The sequence below is a fragment of the Sciurus carolinensis genome, chromosome 15 (genome assembly GCF_902686445.1).
Source record: "Sciurus carolinensis chromosome 15, mSciCar1.2, whole genome shotgun sequence".
Classification (NCBI taxonomy): domain Eukaryota; kingdom Metazoa; phylum Chordata; class Mammalia; order Rodentia; family Sciuridae; genus Sciurus; species Sciurus carolinensis.
In genome coordinates, this window is record NC_062227.1 from 80,263,613 (window position 1) to 80,284,649 (window position 21,037).

Sequence of the window (21,037 nt, forward strand, 5' to 3'; positions counted from 1 at the left end):
CTGCTTGGAGAAGAGGCACACAGGTGATCTGCACAGGGCAACCCCTCCGGCCTGGTCCAAGCCCCAAGGACCACCGCCCGTGAGTTCAGGCGTCCCTGAGGACTCTCCACTTCTGATGGATCAGGAGGTGGAGAGACCGAGAACTTCTGCTTCCCACATACACACAAATGCACGTGTTTCCGTCCCCTGGAATCAGAGACATAGAAACTGAGACTGGCACCATCCTTCGGTATTTGCTGAGGCTGCTGGGACATGCGCCCTTCCGGGGAGATCCACTGAAGGCTGATCCCTCGGCCCTCCACAGGAAGAGCCTGTGTCCTGAGGACTTCACCCCTCGCCCTGCACAGACCCTCTGTCGGGGAAAGACCTAAACCACCAAACACCACTGCCTCAGACAGGGCCAAGGCCCCGTGGGCACCCGGGCTGAAGCTCCCATCCACCTTTCGGGCTTCAAAGTTGGTCCCCCAGTGCTTCCGTTTCTTTTAATGAAGTCACAACGTCCTCACAGGCTCAGCTCTACGTGCCCCAGCCTAAGTCCTGACGCGGTCAATGGGGCCTGCTTCCAGCCTTTCCCGACTGGAAGACTCTGCCTTCCCCCCGCAAAATGTAAAATTAGTAAACTGGGCACTTGGTGAAGTCACCAGCCCCAAATTACCCCCAAACGTATGATTATTAAGGACTTGATGACCTATTTTTTATATGACTAAAAAAGCCACATTCATTATATCTTTATATTTAGAGGCTTTTTAAAAATAAGCTGGAGTGACGGTCTGAGTGTATGCACGGTGCCCAGGACAGCTAGAGCACACGCCCGGGACTGCAGTCGCGGCCTCTGCGCCGAGCAGCCAGGCCGGCCAGACTCCACAACTGCACGGGGACAAGAGCGCCTTCTTCAACACCAGAAGACGTCACCGTCACTGGGCAGGGCACGGGGAGAGTTCTGGGAACTTCAGGTTTCTGACCGAAAACTGCAAAATTTTTGAGAATGTCATTTAATGTTGGGATTAAACAGATTTCATTTTCTGAGTCCATCTTCTGTTAGAAATCCCTGGAATCTGAGAGGCTAACCCGAAGTACGGGGAACACCAGTCCTGGCTGCCGTAGGTTTCCTTCAACCGACAGTCGCTAATGACAGTAACACCAGCACAGAACTGTACTCAAAAGAGGCTAAAATGGCAAATTTTATATTTTATCACAATAAAAAATGCAAAATAAAAACATATCACTTAAATGCTTACAATCATTTAAGATGTTTAACACTGTACTCCCCAAGACATCACAGCACAAAACGTGAAATACCGTCTGTAAGACACCCGTAAACAATACTATCAAAATCGCACCAAGTGCGTTAAGCCTGAAATATCTAAATTTTTTCCCAGATCATCAGGCCTGTAGACGCCAGCGGCCATCACCAGAACCCATGCACTGTTTTAAAAGGCAAAAGAAAACAACTTTTCTGGATGACCCATTTTCCTGCTCCCGACCCCAAGCTGCCACTGAGGACCACCCGCTGCATGCCTCGTTCTGCTCAGGTCTCGGGGCCAGCAAACTGGAAGGAGAGTCCCTTGGTTGTTGGCAATGCTTTCATCCCAACTTTAACCTGGCTCTGGAACAAGCCAGGAGTGGTGAGGATGCAGTTCCGCTCCTCACACTTCCAGGAGGGGTCCCTACGGCTGAGGGTCCGATGCAACAAGCTTTCAGAGCCTCTCGGGCGGACGCAGCCTGGAGTGACACAGGGTGTCCGGACGCGAGGGGCTTCTAGACATCGGCTGGGAACGCTTCTGCTCCTTTCTGCCTAGAAACGCGACACAGACACTATACTGGGCTCTTGTGTGTATTCTGGGAATTTTAATCCATTTGATATTCGTTACAAATAACTGGCGACAACCCTCAGCCCACAACACTGGCGTTCCGATTCAATTCACATTAAGGGCTCCTTACCTGTGACTCACCGCAAAGCCGTACACACTGCAGCGCTTAGCCTGCACCTGAACATCATCCCAGAAAGTTAAACAAGGCTGATTTTAAATTTCCTCCATGTTCCTTTCTTCTTCTTAAGCAGTTTTTGTTCTTTGATGGTATTTTTGCTAGCTGATTAATAAGGAAACACCTTTCAGATGCTTTACCCATATCAAAGATGATTCTTCAACAACCCACTGACCAGAAGAAATGAGAAACACAGATAAAAATACTATTAACGTTGAAAACTGTAAGGAATCCTTTCGGAAGTATGCAAGACAGCTAGCAGCTGTGCAGATTATTATTACATCATCAAATGCAGAAGAAAGGACACACAATTTCAAGGTGCTCTCCACCACGCCCCTCCTGGATACGGTGGTGGAGCCACCCACCACAGCTGCCGAGTCTCATCTGCCAAGAGGGAGTGACTTCTGGGCCTGTCAGGCAAGCGTGTGGCCATGGATTCACCATTTAACCTCAGTGGCCCTGACTGGTAATGGAGGAAAACAAGAATTCTCCAGACCGAAGCTCTGTGTGGTGGACCCACAGCGTGCTGAAACCGTGCAGGCTGGAGGGGTCGGGTCTCTGGGCTACAACAGCCTCATGAGATGAGATCCCCGCACTGTGTGTCGATGAGGTGCCAGCGAGTCACCTGAGATTGCTAGGATCCTGGGCCAGCACCCAGGGACTCTCAGTGAGCTCCTCCAGCCCCAGAGCTGCCGGATCCTCTGGGCCACCACCAACATATGTACCTATCACATCTCCCCACACCCTGTCTGCTCTAGGTGCACACGTCCTGCCACCTTTGCAGTCCCTCCCCAGGGAGATGACTGGCAGCTCCCAGGCCCTCCTCCCCTACGGCACCCACAGACAGCCAAGTCTTCCTCCTTCCAACACGAGCCAGAGCAAATCATGCTGCTTTTCTCCAGGGTCTCAGATGATAGCCTAAAGCTCCACCCTTTTCCCAGGACCACCTTGCCTTTGAAGGCTCCTGGCTGGGCTCTCTCCAGCCACTGCGGCCAGTGCACAGACCAGCGGAGGGATGGCACAATGCACCCTCCCCACATCCTTTCAGCTGTCCTCAGGATGACTCTGTCCTATGCACTGGTCTCATGACCTCTCAAACATCGGCTCTGAACACTGCACCAGCGCCTAGCCAACCCGGCACTTATGCACTCTGACACACACGTGCACATGCACACGCTACACCTGTGCTTCAACACATGGCTACGTGCACACACATGTGCAGGTCTGCACAACTGCGTGTACTTGCCCATGCACATCTGCACATGCACACCCAACACACATGCGTGCTTGCACAGTGAACACACACACCTCTCGACTCTGGCAACACCTGATTTCTTGTGCTATCTCGGCTCTGACCTGTTTCTGTTCCTTGGATTCTCACCCAAGCTCTCTTCTCTACTCCTCCACGAACACCAGGTCCTCATCAACATGCCCTTCAAATGCACTCAGAATTTAATCTGGTCAAACAAAAAATGAGTCTAATTAAAGAAAAATGAAAATGAAAAAAATATCCAGCAAAGATCACGAACTCTAGGAAGCAAAGTATCAAATCTAAATAAGGGTGACTACACATGAAATAATGGTAATAACTACATTTCCTGAAGGAAAAGCTACATAATTCACAAATAATAAATCCACAACCACACATAAAACAGCCAAAAGGCACCAAGCGACAGGGGAGCGGGCAGGGTGACTGAGCGGAAGTCACCAGAGTCCCAGGGTCTTCCTTCCCAGGCAATCTGAGAAGCTGCCACTGAGGTGCACCTTCAAGCGACACAGGTCAAAGACAAAGTTACAACAATAACCGCTGAAGCAACCCAAGAGGTGGTGCTTTCCATATGCCCCGGGGCTTTGAGAATCAAAAGAAAGAAGCTGAAGTCATTCGAGAGCAAACAGAAAATAAAGAGGAAAAGCAAAGAAGCATAAAAGAAAAGATTTTTTTTAATCACCAGAGAAGAACAAATAAGTCTGTTTCAGAAATAAACGTACGTGGAATAAACTCAATAGACCCCATGACGGGGTTAAGACCTAAGTCCAACTATTGTGTTCCCTATAAAAAACAGAACCTCAAACCCAGGACCTCAGAAAAGCTGTACAAGCAGACAAAAATAAACCAGAAAAATGCAAACAAGCAACAGTGAAGATGAAAACAGCAGGGAAATGCTAATCCAGGCCGAGCCAGGCCAAGCACGCTGGAGGCCTGCGCTGTAAACCCCACTCCAAAAAGGAATTTTTAAAACTGTATTTCCTTGTTTAAAAACAGAAAAATCACTAAATTACACAAAGGTCATCTTACAATTACAAAGGGTGAATAAATCATAAAGATATCCTTGTCATAAACTTGTGGGTCAAACAGCAAGAAATAACACAAATAATGCAGAAAAAACTGCAAAAGGCAAAATCTGTACTGAATACATAGAAAGATCAACAGAAAAAAATGGATCTGGGAAAACCAACAAACCTCTCTTAAGCCTGGCAGATAAAGTAAGCAAACAAATATAAGAAACAGAAGATATGAAGAATAAAGTAAAGTTTTCTCACTCTGGAGTATCAAACTCCGAACTCTGTACTCTGCCACTTGCTCAGCTGGCAACAGAATTAAGGCCTCCACGCTGCCTACGGAGGCCCAGGAAGGCGAGGGAGAAGCAGCACAGAGCAGGAGCTCCAGGAGGCTGAGTCAGGACACCAACATCAGCCATGGGCACAGGGACAACCTACCAACAGCTCAGCCATGTGGGAAATCCTAACTCCACAGCAACTCTTGGAACACATAGGAAATCAAAGTGAAACTGTCACCCCATGTCAAAACCCACGGGACAGAAGACAGCTCACAGCACAGCTGGCTACAGCATCTAAGTCAGCCAGGGAACGAAACCAAATCCACAAAGTAACAACCAAGAAAAAGGATGCTTGAATTTGGTTTTAAAAAGTAAAATAAGTTGGAAAATTAAAAAAAAAAAAAAGAACAGTAAAAACTGATATATAAAACCAATTGCTGGCTCTGTAACTGCCCCAGTGACCACGACAGATGCCTAACCAGGAGAAACAACAAGCACGGAGTGAGGTCTGACCACCTCCAGGACGCAGGACACAAGACAGGACTGTTTCTCAAACTGGGGGGCAATGAATTTGTTAATGAGGATAAAAAAAAAAAAAAGAAAAATGAAATATAAATATCCAAAAGGTACTCAAGAATGGACAGAGAAAGTAAACAGACCAAGAGTCATGTTAAAAAATGTAGAGTTCATACCCAAAACCTTTCATGCCTTTAAAAAAAAAAAAAAAAAAGGCTCTCGGAATGTTTCTGGGGCAAAAATGCATGAAGAAAGGTTCAAAAAAGACAACAGGTATTTGGAACATAGAAGTAAGTAGGAATCATCCAACAAACAGACGTTCTTACCAACCAACAAATCACAAGTATCTCAGCGGAAAAGTGGACCAAGTAAAGGGACAGGTGATTCACAAGAGAAGAGGTGATCAATAAGCGCTAAGAAAGGCTGATCATTTATGGCTTTTAAACGTGATGGTACTTCTCCCATCGGGGGGCCAGACTGAAAAGACTAACATCAGGCCCTCCAGAGAGGCCCTGTCCCTGGCGCCCGTCCCCTGCAGGAAGGGTGCCTGAGGTGGTCTCTCGGTGTCGCAGTACGGGGATTCCGCCTCAGGGAACTTACTCCAGGAACTCTTCCCACAAACAAACACACTGGGCATCGGAAAAGCCCCTGCAAACCAGGAAAAGCTGGGAGCAGCCCACCAGCAGACGACGGGAAGAGCACTTCCTCCAGCAACATGCACCCAGCACCCGGGCGCCTCCCACTGGCTACGAGGCCAAATACGCAGCACCTGACGCACAGACGGCGCTCTGGCCACACTGGACGGGGCAAGAGCAGACACTGACGGTGTGTGCACGCAACCATGCCGACCACAGAGCTTTAAAACTAGGCCGTAAAAACAGTAGGTTATGATGTTATTTTTTTAAAGTTATAGAAAATAATATATAACATGGTACCATTTTAAGTTTTACAGTAAAATTACATATATATTAAAAATCTTAATACGCTCATTAAGTCAAAAGTATACACATCTAATACAGTGACTGGCACATAAAAGTCACTCAATAAATAAAAGGTAGCTTGCATAAAATAAAATTACATCCATGTTGTGAAACATCCAGCTGTTTTTCCTGAAAATGCAATTTCCCCTTTAAATCGTGACTATCATGATGGTAAAGATGAGAAGTCTCTAGAGTCTATGACCTCTGCATTTTGTAGAACTATCTAAAAAGAAATAGTTTAATTTGGGCATGGAGAATGCTGCCCTATATGGCTCTAACTAAGTTACCAAAATAAATTTGTGGTTGGAAAACCAAGTCATGAGTTATCTGCAGCAAACTCCACAACCACCACCCCTTTTTACTATAGGAAAGAAAAAGTAGTGCATCTTCCTGCCATTTTGTGACATTCGACCTCACGTTGAAAATTTTCTGAGTGTATCTTAAAAACAAGTACCTCCATCTCTCTTCCCTCAGGCAGGAAAAACAGACAGTAAGGCCCTGGATACAGCTTCCAATAATTAAAATGTGTCACTTCGTATTAATTCCCTGGGATAATGGCATCCAGATCGACCCCCTGCCAGCTAAGGACATTCTGGAGAAGAAACAAAGCCCACACCACAGACCTGCAGGGACAGACCAGGCTCGCTCTCAGCCACAGTAACTCCTCTCACTTAAACAGGACACAGCCCACTTTCTAAGCGCCAGGGTCAGACATCCTGAAGTGTATTAAACAAAGTGGCTTTTCAAATGCACATGAAAGAAACTCTGCCCCGAGTGATTAACTGTGCAAGTCTATAGTTCTGTTTTCCACTAAACCTCCAAAACCAGTTGTGGTTTGTCTAAGAAAGAGATGTTTTAATCAGAACACTTTAATTTATTGTGATTCTAAAGTCCCATCTGACCAGCAGATCCTAAGGCAATCAAGTAGCCATAAATTTCACACGACTGGAAGGAACGGCCTAGGCTCTGGACCCCCAGATGTATGCCTAAGAGGGGTGACTGGCTATGGAGGCTTAACATCTTCAAAGACAAGGACCCACTGATGACACCTAACCTACTAAAACTCTCGTGGACTTGCCAATCCATCCACTCACACACCGCAACAGAGTAAAGGTGCACCTCTCTCCTTCAAGCAGAAACTCGTCCTTGGCCTAAATGTGCATCTGTGCACAGCACTATTTTGCTGAGCCACTGAAACAGAGAAGGATAAATGGCACTTTCCATCCCAGCTGAACAATACAGATTTGGACTTCGCTGCTCTATCCAAGGGCTAGTCAGTTTTATGTTAAAAAGTCTGATGAGTTTTCTGAACACAGATACTGCAGTTCCAAAAGATCACAGCCCTGTCCATTCCCAAAGCCCTTCACCTCTGGAAAGGAGCAGTTCCGTACTTAATCCGGCAAGAATGGAAGCTGACCCTCTGTTGAGAACAAACTTGCCTGTGAGAACGTGTGGATCTACAAGCAGAAGAGTGAGTGACCCCGAAATCACTTTTGGGGCCAGCCCTAAGATAAGGAAGCAATCAAGGAGGTCGCACCTTGAGAAGGTGACAGTTAACCAGTCCTAAGACATGCAGAACATGGCTGGGCTGGCTCTGTCCCAACCCGGCCACGGTAGGGCTATGCACCTCGGGCGCCCCCATGGGGTGCCCTCCTTACGCTCAGGCCTCTCCCCAGCCCTCCACGTGGCTTCCAGTCCACGGCCCCAGTGCCTCACGACACCACCCACAGTGAAATGTGGCTCTTTGCATCTCACTAGGATTCCCAGCGGCACGGGAATAAAATGATGCTTTGACACCCCGAGACTAGGCGCCAGAGCTCACTGCACCTCTGGCCCTCGCTTCCCACTGCCTCCTGAGACTGCTTTTCTGGACCAGCATGGTTACCCCCTTTTTATTATTTAATGCCCTATTTTCAGAAGACTGATGAATACACTTTGCTTCAGAGCATCTGAAGAGAAGCGAGAGGCTTGCTCTTCCACAGTGGAGTCCTCCGTAAGACCCCCAAACCTGAGCGTTTTAAAAACTGACACAGAACCGAGAGTGCACTGATTTCTAATCCAACAACCATACTTCACGTTTCCAAGATCCAAGAGGACAAATGAGAGTGACGAACTCAACAATGCAAAACGAAGAAGGGGCCCGGTACCCCTAGAGCATGCCGAGCCTGGGGGAGCAGCCTGCTGTGCTCCACAGCAGCGGCTGTCTCAATAAGCTCGGCGGGGCTGGGGGTCTCTGCTCCAGCAGGACCTCAAGCCCAAGCCAAGGTCACAGTCCCCACATTTTGCAAAACTGCTTTCCATACTGAAAGGTTAATGACAGCATAGAAAATTATGAAAAAACAGGTTTAAGGCTCAGCATATAAAGAACATCAAAACGAATGAGACCATAATTCTCAACTCTTAAATCAACAGAAACTCTTTACACCTACAGAAAATAGGAATAACCAAATCCCATGAATTTATATGTTGAACTAAAATTGTGATCAGATAAAAACAGAGAACACACACATACATATCCATGGTTCAAAACTACTAGTCAATACCTAGAAAACTTAATGCATTTCAAACTGCAAAATCATCCTTAGGACCCCTTGACCTGTCAATCAAGTTCCCGGTGACAATTTTAGGTAATGTGACTTCTGAGTGTTTGAATACGGGGAAAGAACTGGAGGCAGGTGACATGGTGGGCAGGGGCTCCAGCACACAACAGGGGCTTCCTGGTGAATGCCACACCTTCTCAGCAAAGGACGACAAAAACCGTTCAGGGCTGGGCACAGTAGCACACACCTGTGATCCCAGCCACCCAGGAGACGGAGGCAGGAGGCCATCCTCGGCAATGCAGCCAGACCCTCAGAGACTTAGCAAAACCCTGTCTCAAAATAAAAAATGAAGAGGACAGAGGGGTCCCTGTTCTAAGGGAACCTTAGAAGGAGGTTCTTAGTTCCAAGAAAAAAAAAAAAAATGTACAGGAAAAGAATGAAGACAGCACTGTAATTTTCCTTCCGCTTTCTGAAATTCCCTGGCGTCACTTCCACCCAGGCTTCAGGCTGCGCAGTGACCACTTGGTTGCAACTGTCCTGCTGCCCATGCACAGCTGCCACGCGCTGCCCAGGATCTGTCCTGGCCCCTGCTGGGCTTCCTGTCCCGTGTAACAGGGAGTGAAAGGCATACAGCTCCTCTGTAGTCAGAGTGCTCCCTGGACTGCAGCCAGCAGCGAACGTCCACCCTACTGAGTGTTCTGCACAACTGCAACACCAGAACTAAGAAATCCAAGTCATCACACACGGTACCAGGGTGGGCGTGGGCCCAGAGCAAGGAGGGAGGCAAGGAGGGTCTCTGTTTCCAGAGCAAGAGGAGGGAGGTCCAGGTCAGGCCCAGCTTCGGCATCCCGCTGTCTCCCAGGACCCTGAGATATTTCAGAAGTAATATATTTTCCCTTTGACTGAAGAACAAGAAACAGACCCAGACAAACCTGCAGCATGGGGGTTCTGACTCAACTGTGCCTGGCCTGGGCCCTGGTGGGGCTTCCCGCACCAGGTGAGCCGCGGCTACCCAGGGCAATGTCAGCCAGAGGGCAGCCCAGGGCTCGTTCACGCCCGCAGGGGCCACACGCGTGAAACACACCAGTTTCAAAGACTCATGCGAAAGAAAGAACAAAAACTGTCTCAGTACAATTCCTGTGTCACTCGTGTGTTTCAGAAGCATTTTAGATATATTGAGTTAAAAAGAACAGGATAAAATTAAAGTTGGTTATTTGTGTTATTAACCTCTTTAATGTGCTAACTAGAAACGTGAAGTTACAGATGTGCATCACGTTCTCTCTCTCTCTCTCTCTCGCTCTCTCTCTCTCTCTGGCAGAAATGGCTCAGCAACAGGTGGGCCTGGCCCCGTCCTATCTGCAGCCTGCTCCTGCACAGCCTATGAGCTAAGATTGGTTTTTACATCCTTGGGTGGTTGAGGAAAAAAATCATAATATTTTATGACACATGAAACTACATGAAATTTAAATTCTATGAGTCCATAAATGTCATCTACTTGCTGAAGCTTCATGCTAGGAGGCCAAGGTGAGCCGCTACAAGATGCCGGAAGCCTGAAACACCTGGGTCCGCCCTTTGCAGAAGCAGTGGCCACGCCCCGCCCTGCAGTTTTGCAAATACAGACCCACAAGTCTGCAGGTAAGGAGGGAGGGTGCACCTGCCCCTGTGGGCTTCACTGGTACTAGAAATTAGGTCAGGGCCAGGTAGGACCAAGGCCCCGCAGGCCATGGAGCAGGGAGTGCACTCCCCATCACTCCAGGAAGCTTCCAGCATCAAATCCTCCTTAGACTGTTCCTGGTGGGCTGCTCAACGCCCTTGCTTATTTTCAGAGCACAGAGGGCCATACACAGACGGGGGCCCCAGAGGCAGCAGCAGCCTGCCCTGGTAGAGCAGCTCCCCAGCCTCTCGCAGGAGATTCCACGGATGCAGGGAGACGTCAGGACACCGTGTCCCACGGCATGACCTCCAGTGTTCTACACTTCAAATGGTTCAAACCACGAGAGAAACAAGCTCCACAAGCATTGAAACAGTACGAGGTGGTCACAAACCCAAAAGCCCAAAAGGAGTCCACTCAGAGAACTCAGCTGTGGGGCTTAAAGCAGGGTTCAGCATCCTTGTGGGAAAGAGGTAAAACTCAGACTGTTACGAACATTAAATAATGCGTAAAGAACTTAGAGTAATCAATGCCTTATCCACAGCAGACACCCATAAATGTTTGTTGAAAGAAAATGGTCCTTCGTTGAACAATTTATTTGGGAGACTGGCTATTCAAACATTCACCCAATTTAACCCGCCTATAATAAATAGTAATAAAAATCCAACTTCTACTATAACAGGATACGGCGAGGCTCGCTGACTCGCTCGGGCTGCCACGGTGAGGGGCTTCCAGAGCACTGCGCTTGCTTAGGACCTCAGCACTCTGCACCGAAGGAGCAGTCACCTCGAAGGCCACCAGGCGTAGCAGGCCTCCAGGGTGTCAGAGAGGCGCTGTCTGTATAAAGACGCACAGTCTAAAAATGGCCAGTATTAAAATCCATGCAAAAAGTTTCTTTTAGTGCTAGGTACTAAAAAAGACTTCCCTCTCCTGAGACAACTGGTGTGTTTTCTCTCAATGGTCCACACGTTCCTTACAAATGGTCCTGTTGTGCTTCGGCTTCGGTTGCCAGAAAGTTAGGTTCTAGATCTTGGTTCACAGGCAGCCACTGGAGGGAATCTCACAGCTGGCACACATGAGCGGACTCTTCCCAGCCAGGACCCTTCTTGCACTTCCTGTCCTGTACCGGCACTTCATACATTCTGCACAAGGGACCTCAAGGGCACCTCGACCCTTAATGGGAGGAGATGGGTATAAACAGGCAAGCTGTTACTACCAGCATGCCAACGTGGGATTCAACAACAGGTACTCAGCAAGCCTTGCTTTCACACGGCACGAACAACCAAGTTCACAACTGCCGCCGTGACTGGGTCATAACACGTTTTGAGAGACTTCTACAGAGGTAGCAAATATAGGCTCTGGAAAATAATGGAGAAGTACCATGATCCTCTTCAGAAAAGGGAAATTAGTTTTAAATGTGGATCAACTTAGTGATGTCACCCCCTTAAGAGAAAATATAGAATGTTGGCAATGTTTACTTACGTTGAAAATGCAAAAGAGCCAGGCACACTGGCGCACACCTGTAATACCAGCGGCTCCAGAGGCTGAGGCAGGAGGATCACAAGTTCAAAGCCAGCCTCAGCAACTGATCGAGGCTCTAAGCAACTCAGTGAGACCCTGCCTCAAAACAACATACAAAAAGAGCTGGGGATGTGACTCAGTGGTCAAGCACCCCTGAGTTCAATCCCTGGTACAAAAAAACCAGGAAATGCCAAAGAGGTCAAGTTTTCTGTGGCTCCTGCACAACAAAGAACTGGTCCACCTCCCAACCTCGCTGCCACAGCTGAGAAGAGACACCTCCACAAGGTGGTTATCATCTGCAAGGGTCCATACATACATGCACCAGGCACCCACCAGTGTGACAGGTCAGTGACGCTGGTCACGAGACTGGATGGCCATCAGAAAAAAAGAAGGAAAGGTCCTGCTTCCCCAGTTGCTTGGTCCTGTCCACACCACGTCCTTGGCTTGCACAGAGAACATGCTTAGGGACAGGTGTCCACTGCGGCTGGCCAGCTCTCCACCTCTGCTGCCAGCCTGCTCCCTCCCAATCCTCTCCTCCCTGTCATCATCTGGCCATCTGCTTCTCCACCCCAAGGACCACCATGCTAGAAGCTCTCCACCTATGTGCCCCCTCCACGGCTTTGGAGGAGAGGAGGAGAGAAACCGGCCATCTACAGCAACAGTCCTTGTCTTCTCTGACCCTCTTCCTACTATTTCTGGTGACTGTCTCTTTAAGAGCTTTCTTCGCCGGTGCTGGTCATTCCTTTTCTATACTTGCTCTCTTGCTGACAGTGGTGCTGGTCCTGGTGGTTACCACTGGGCTCCCCGGGAACAGCTGTGCTCTGGTCCCCATTGCTGGGCTGGGAATCTATGCCCAAAGCAGCCTGGTCTGGGAGACGCTCTCGGCTCCTCCTGGCGGAGCCCTGCCCTTGCCTCGGGAGGGGAGTGCTGGCCCAGCCAACACAGACTAGGTGTCCCCGGGGAGACGACAGTTTTCTTCTCTCTGAAGCTAGTGCTGAGCACCACGGGAGAACCAGCCAGGGCGCGCCACAAGCCACTCTGACCACTGGTCTCAGCTGTGTGGATGCTGCGTGCTAATTCAGCATCCGAACACTCTATCAAGGACTCTTCCCACCCTCCCTCTGTGCATCCAGCATGGTGCATGGACACAAGGACTCAGCCGGGTCTGAGCCACTGATCTGCCTGCATCTCAGGACCTACGGAAGGTCACGCAAAGCTCATCGTCATGTTTCCTTCAGTTATGACACGCATCTGACCTCTGGACAGACTACCCTGTAAAATAAGACCCAACAGAAATGACGTAAATTAACAGGAAAGTGGAAATCATCATGAAGCAAATGTTTACCCTCACGGTCATTACGCTGATTCAGCTGAGCACTCCCCACCAGCAAGAGCAACACTCCTGGACAGCAGACCACTAACCCACTCAGACCAAGATGGCGCAGTTTGACAACACACCCTTGGGGCTGGGGAGGTAACTCAGTGGCAGAGTTCTTGTCTAGCACATGCCAGGCGCTAGGTTCCATCCCCAGAACCTCAAAATAATAGCAATAACAACACCACTTACCCCATCTAAGCACTTGACAGAGCCACTGAGGCCCAAAAGACGTTGAGAACTTTCCAAAGGGACGACCACAGCTGGTTGTATAGAGGAATCTCACAGCTGCCTACGACCACACTCAACAGCTCCTCAAGCTTTGCAGCTAAAGGAGAAAACTGGCTACAAATTATCTCCTGTACACACGCAAAATCACAACTTCTAAAGATGGTTAAAAATGTGCAGACGTTAGGAAAATCCACCTTACTTTCTAAAGTTCACATTCCACACAGCCGGTAAACTTTCATTAACCTAGAAATAACTGATTAGCCAATCTTCCTGCAAAACTATTAAGAGATTCTGCTCTTCTGTCCCCAGGACAATTTACAGAGGCTGATTTTAATCCTACCACTACACCACTAATCCCATGACTCCACAGAATTGTCCCCAAGTTTACCTTGCGACAGCAAGTGCTTTTACACCAGAATTCACTCATTTACTTGTGACTGCATTTTTAAAGTTACTTTTAGGAACAAGATTGTCTTTCTTGCCTCTTAATTTAAAAAGTTAAAAGCCATTTCTAGAAAACGGAAGCCTCTTGGCACCTGGGCTGTACTGTACTCTTCATAATCAGGTTAATTTAAATGACACTGGGTGTCACTCAAAGCGACAGGTTATCCTCATCACGCTAATGGTCATGCTAAAGACATGGAAAGCGTGGAAATGATTCATCTAACTCTGGAGGGAATACAATCATCAATGAATAATGACATTTTCTCAAAGTGGCATTAAAATGTGCTCTGTGTCACTGATAATGTCAACGTGAATCACAGGTCACCCTGCAGCTTACATTCACATGCATTCACATGCATTCACTCAGCTCAGGGTCTCTGAGCAACACCCAGCCTACCCCGAACCCCCGCCCCATCCTCAAAGACCTTGCCTGGGGGGCAAACGCACGACTGAACATAAATGTGTTTACTTTCTTCCTCAAAGCAGGAAAAGCAGTGTGATTAAGACTTTTGAGCCAGGCACAATGAAGCACACCTGGTAATCCCAGGCGTTCAGGCTGAGGCAGAAGGCTCAGGGTTCAAAGCCAGCCTCAGTGATTTAGTGAGGCCCTAAGCAACTCAGCAAGACCTTGTCTCAAAATAAAAATTTTAAAAGGTTGGGGTGTGGCTCAGGGGTTAAGCACCCCTGGTCCAATATCCCTAGTACCAAAAAAAAAAAAAAAGACTAATGAAACCAAGTGAACAGGAGAGAGGCATCTAGAGGCAGGGCCCCACTGGTGGCTACTCCACAGCTAAAGGGGACGTTAGAGACTGGAGGTACTCTGTGATGCTCCCTATTGTAAAGCCTGTGTGTGACACAAGAAGCCACCTGTGTGAATTAAATGCATTGAATTAAACACTTCAAACGCAACACACTGAAGCTCCACGAAGCTACAACACAGGCATGTCTGTTGGTGGATGCACCCTCCAGGGGAAAAGCCATGTCTCCAAGGGGAAGCCTCTATTGCTTCACTATAGGTTAAAATCCCTGGAACAGCCAGGACCAGTGGTCCTCTCTGATCAGCCCAACTTCCACTTCTACTTGCAACCAGAAGTCTCAGCCACTCCTACTGGCTGTCTGTTCTCCTGAATTAACACAGTCACTCAACACTTCCTAGCGAACGACTGCCCAGGAAAAGAACAACATGAGACCTGCGTGCTCCCCTGAAGCACCAGCTGACTGAGAAGCTGCTAAAGCCGCCGCAATCCCTCCGCACTACTCCCAGTGCATCACTGGCTGTACTAAATTTCAAAGAACATTCTTGAATGCCGAAATAAATCAATGCCTAAGCACAGTGCCTCGTCAGCTCATGCAATACAGGTTAAATGGTACCATATGGCAAAGACAGACACATGCTGCCCTTTGCTGAAACAAAGGACAGAGACTCCTACACAAATGTCCCTTCCTGACACATGTAAGAGCTGAGACTGGAGGAGTGTCCCAGTGTCAACGACACTGAAAGAAATTACTAATCGGCCAGGAGCAAGACATTAAGGGTTTTAACAGAGAACCTCAATTTTTAAAGCCTTGCTTTATGTCCTGAAAGCTAACACTATGTCAATCTACACACATCTGAGCAAGAAAATAGCAGGACAGCTATGTGCAAGACCCTGCTTGACAACCCAGGGTATGGGAAGCAGCAGGCAGAGTCTACCTGCTTCTCAGGAAAGAGATACCTGCCTAATTCTGCTGAGAACCAAGGGAACAGCTCCCTCTCCCATCCCACTCTCCCCCTCAGCTGAGGAACTGCCTCGACATCACAATTATACAAAAGGTGTCTCTCCACAGGTAAAAAACGATTTCCAACTACAAACAACAATCACCAAAATAAAGAAAGAAAGAAAAAAACCCTCCCAGAGCGAAAGAACATTTTCAGTTGATATTTCTTTATTCTCCTGAGTTAGGTCTTACTCATTACTTAACATATATTTATATGTTTGCTTTCTAAAAATAGTTGCAATTCTAATTACTGTGCTTTGTAATCTCTGGTACCATTTGGACTGAAGATTAAATGCCAGCTCTCTTTTGGAAAACTACTTTTAAGGCATGTTGAGAGCCACAAAATTACACTTCTTTACAGTTTGAATGTGAGCATGGAAAGCATTTCACACTGCACACAAACACGACAGCTCTGGCTCTGGCAGGGGAGGACACAGCTGCTCACATCACGTGTGGCCAGATGCAGGGCATGAAGAATGAAAAATGGACAGTTGCAACTGCCGACAGCCACCAGTCCATAGGAAATCCACTCCCCACACCTCCGGGCAGTTCAGCCTGTGGATGCACCCCTCCTGTGGCTTCCAAGGTCATGCCCCAAAACTGCACCTCCCAAAACTGGAAAAGCAATCTCAAAGATGCTTTCTAAAGCCCTGAATGAGACATTCTGAACTCACAGTAAGTCTTTATTCTTCCTCCCATGACATTAATTTTATTAACAGATTCTTCACAAGTGGAAAGAAACACCAGATGTGATTCCTTTCTTGAAATGGGTTCATAACAACTTTCCAAAATTCCTAAAAATTCAAAGAATATGGCCTCCAAAGATAAGGACTCCCCTGACCTGACAACTCCAGGCAGAGGTCACTCCTCTAAGAGAAATGTTCCACCTCCCCCACCTCAAACTCGTCGTTCCTAGGACAAGAATGAACAGAGGCCAGGGCTGGATGTGGACACGCTGTCTCCTCCACTGCCCTCAGATACACTCAAGCCCTGGCAGGCTGGGTGGGGAGGGGGACACATGGAAAGGAGAGGTGCGGAATGGCCCCCAGGGAGCCCAAACCACAGTCCATCTCCACTGGCAGTCCTGGCTGGTCTCCGCACTGGCCCCTCTAAGACTTCCACCTTCCTCCCTGCTGGAGCACCCAGGGCACAGTCCAACCCCCACCGACTTACACTCACAGGAGACCCACACCCAGCAATGCAGTTCACAGGACAAGGCAGACTGAACTGAGCTGCAGCGCCCCACGGCATGGAAGGGCCGCTGCCCAGGTCCCATGAACTAAATGCGGTATTAGGATCTCCACGCAGCAGCACCCTCAGTTCTGGAAGCGCCCGGAACTACCCAGGTGCCCGGACCTACCCAGCCCAGAGCAGACCCTTGTGTGAGAAGCAGGGAGGCGACCAGGGTGCAGAGGTGAGCACACGTCCAGCCCTGTGCGCACTGCCTGGGCACTTCCTCGTGCAGGCAGGAATGTGAGAGTTAACTGGACTCTTCCCACTGCTGCCAGCGCTTCGGAGGGGAGGGATTAGGCTGCAAAGCACGCACCACTGAAAGGACTGACTGCCAGAACAGCTTCTCCAGGCACTGAGACGTAAACACACTCACAGCATGGGAGACGCCTGCTCTGGGAGGAGGAATGCTGCACCCAGGTTCAAACGCTCATAATGCAGATCTCTAATCCAACAAAGTCAGGTTGCTGCTTGCTTCTTCCCTTGGTTCTATTAATTATGATTAATTTGCATCAGTCACAAAGTTGGACGGCTCCAGATCAATGAGGCCTATCAGAAACCAGAGAAAGCTGATATTTGAGTCCTGCACTCCACAGCAATGCTTTGTCAGTAGAAACCTGCTCTGTTATAAGCAAAACCCCACTTGCAATCAGATAACTAACACATGTCCACACATCTCTATCTCCTCAGTCAAAAGCAGAATACACAGAGAACGGCACAATGTCCCCAGGGCCCAAACAAGCACGGTAAGAGGAGAGCAAAGGCCGGCCAGCTCCCTCCAGCCTGGTGTAATCAGCTTATATTTCAGCTTCCTATTTCCATGGCATTAAGGTAAAATGCCGCTGAAACTCTAAACACAACCAGACTTACAGCCACTCCCATGACATTCTTTTTCTGAGGCTCCTTGTGGTAAATTATAAATAAGACCAATACACATCCTGGGAAAATGGATAAATAAAAGCCTAAGACAATCCCATAAACTGAGTCCTTGTTTTCAACAAGGATCTAGGACTAAACTCTACTTAAATTGCCAGGTCACCAGGTCGCATCTTCAATTTTGCCCCTTTGGGAAGAGGAGAAGCCATCTGTTAGAGTATTCCCCACTTCAAAATATTCCATGAAGAATTTCCTTCTCTTTTTCACATAAAAATCACTAAACTTAATCACATCAAATGCTTCACTTAAAAAACTCAAATATCTCCTCCTAAGATTCAGTAAGGTAAACGGAGTTAAAAGTTTCATTTATGGAAATAGAGACAAAGTGCATTTAACACTGTGACCTGTTTTAAAAGAACTCCCTCACTCAACTTACTGGATTTTGGTTTCTGGAACATTTTATAAAATCAGAAATGTAGGAGTTTAGAATCCTAGAAAAAATTTTAATCTCTAAATCAGCTACCTTTAAAAGTTATCTACAAATAACAATGTTAAAACACTGTGATGTAAGCCATTCTTGGGACATCAGTAATTAATATCAGGTACACATCCCAAAGTCAAAGTTCTTGATCCTAGAATTTTTCAGTATGTTAGGCTATTTGGAAAGATTTCTATAGAAGCTTTCAGAAATACAAATAAGCAAATCTCCCTTCGCTCTATCCACTGTTGAAAACAATGAGATGCAACCAAATACTTTAGATAGGAATGTCCGTTTCTCTTGGTTAGTTTTATTACAGATCATTGGGACTGCTATTTTTTTAGAATGTTTATACACTGGATGTTTCCGTATATCCATTCAAATTAGCCTAAGTAAGAAAACAAAGTCCCACTAATAAAATAAAGAAATATAAGGCACATTCGTATCTTAACACATCAAAATTCTACTCAAGTACAAAAATACTTGTGTTATACCAAGCTACTTATCCTAGAACCCATTCTAGAGGGCTGTAGGGTCACTCTGGTGAAACTAAAGATGTCCTCCTCCTGTTGTGACCCAACTGTGAACACCCTGACCCCAGGCTGAGCTCCTCAACTGCTTTCTCCATTTTACCAAGGAGAAAAGGGGGGTCCTCGGTCATACACAATCGTGGCGTGTCCTATATTTAAACTGTGGCCAGTCTGTGTAAATAAAAATACAGCTATTTTGACGCCAGGATTAAGACTGCAAGAGAAGACAGAAACGAATGATAACATGAGCTCTTTTCTTACATGGCAGTAGCAAGTATCCTATCAAATAGCAAGCATGCCTAGTTCTTTAAAGTAACACATTCCTAAACCGAAATACTTCAATCGTAATAGGGTGGTCTAAACCATAATCTGGAAAATACCCTGTCGGGGGGCTATCCACTTGTTTCTACTCCAGTCAACGCACGTCAATCAATTTTTAAGTCACCTTTAATCAAGATTAGACTTAATGGCAGGTTCATGGGAAATGCTTTATGTTTAATTAAGACCTCGTCTAAAGTTCCTCTGTAACTTGCTGATTAAGTCAGCGAAGTGACTGTTCTAGGGGTCCAAGCGCTCCGTCCTTTGTTGTGCAGTGGACACCCCGGGAAGGCCCGGCCCAGGCAAGGGGCACATCTGGGCTTCTAGAAATAGTCCAGAGTCTACTCCGGCCTCCTTATCGCCAGACATCGATTGGATCACACACGCAGGACACAAACCAACACGCGGCAGCCCCTCGTCGAGATGCCCAAGCCCAGGTGCCCACCGACCACTGGCACCCCAAACTTGTGCCCATTCCGCACAGGACGCAACTCAGGTGGGAAGACTTATGTAACCTCCTCGGGGGACCACGCCTTTCCCACCGCCCCACCTCCGCCAGAACAAAGTGAAGTTTAAAATAGAAACCAATTACCTGGCCTCGCCGCCTCTGCCCGGGCGCCGGCCTCGCGGCCCGCGCCCCCGCGCCCCCCGCGCCCGCGGCGCCCGGCCCGCTCGGACCCCCGCCTTTGTTACGGTACGAAGTTGGGCTGCGGGTCCCCGGCTCTTTCACTTCTTGGGTTACAGTGCAGCGTGTGACGTCCGCTCCGCATGACGGGGGCGAGGGGCGGGCACGCGGGGCGGGGGCGGCGGGCCGGCCTCCCGTCCCCGCCCACCGCCCGCCCTGGAAGGCCCGCAGGACGCACCGCCCCCGCCCGGGGCGGGCAGGTAGGCGCCCCGCCCCCGCCGCTCGCCCCCCGGGCCGCGCACTCCGCCCCCGCCCCCCGGCGGCGCCCGGGGCCAGCGCCGCGGCGGCTCCGAGACACAGAAATAGGAATGATTTAATCCAACGACGAGCCCATTCCTCCCGCCGCGGAGCTCCCGGGGTGGGGGAGGGGTCGGAACCCGCAGGACTCGGGCTGGGGGCGTGGACCGGGCACCAGCTCGTCACCGAGTGGACGTTTCGGGGCAGGGACGACGAAGGGCGCTTGGGGCCACCGGTGGACCCTCGAGGTGCTCTGGGTGCGGCCGGGCGCGGACACACCCGGGCGTGAATCAGGCCCCTCCAAGAAGAGGGAGGCACAAGGGTCCTTAACCCATCGCTGCATCAACACCAACCGGCGTGAACAGAACGGCACCCACGGGGCTCCCCAGAGACACAGCGTCTCCAGCACTCAAACGAGCAGAAGCTAAGTCGTCCAGGTCGGTCCAGGCACTTCCTGAGCGCGGGCTACACTGACCCCACGGCACTGCCGATATTCCTGGGAAATTGCTGCAGATAAGTCCGTAGGAAGCAGTGGGGTGGCCCGTGACGCCACCCATGAATACGCCCATTGTGCAGAGCAGATGCGGCCAGGGCGCAATGTTCATTAAGTGGGGTGGGCAGCAGAACTTTCACTGACTGTAAGCAGTTCACGTTCTAGAATTTGCCCTGGGCTGAGTATCAACTTCCAGTGAGAAAAGTAAAATCAGAAGTTGGAAGATACATGGTGCCCTTCACTTTTCTACGGAGTTAACATCTGTTTCAACAATCCGCCTTCTCCGTACCCTTTACTCCCGGCTAGCGGGCTCCACCACGCAGACCCCAAATGCTCCAGGGTGCGCCTGCCCGGTAGGAACCAGGCGGATGGAGCTGCACTTTTCGATTCGCCAATTGCTAAGAAGCATTATCACATCGTTCCTCTCTTCCCCTTCCGCAGGTTTCGACTTGAATCCGAAAGTACCTCTAATGCCCATTCTTCACAGGAAGGCATTGGAAGGGGGCAGGGTCTCCACTTGGATTGCTGTGTGCGCATCTAGGTGGACAGACTTGAATAAACGCGTGTCCGCGTCCAAATCACACATCTGTGCAAATGCAGGAGCCTGCGGATGCGCGGGTCTGGTAGGAC

At 48.8% G+C, this 21,037-nt stretch overlaps 1 protein-coding gene across 1 annotated transcript in view; it reads right to left on the bottom strand.

Annotated features, from left to right (window-relative positions):
* The window catches only part of Znf516 (zinc finger protein 516), a 110,364-nt gene extending 90,621 nt beyond the window's left edge, over positions 1 to 19,743 (bottom strand). The window contains 1 exon segment of the mRNA XM_047526580.1: positions 19,585 to 19,743. The gene's annotated coding sequence lies outside the window, so the exon portion shown is untranslated.
* Positions 19,744 to 21,037: the final 1,294 nt, after the last annotated feature.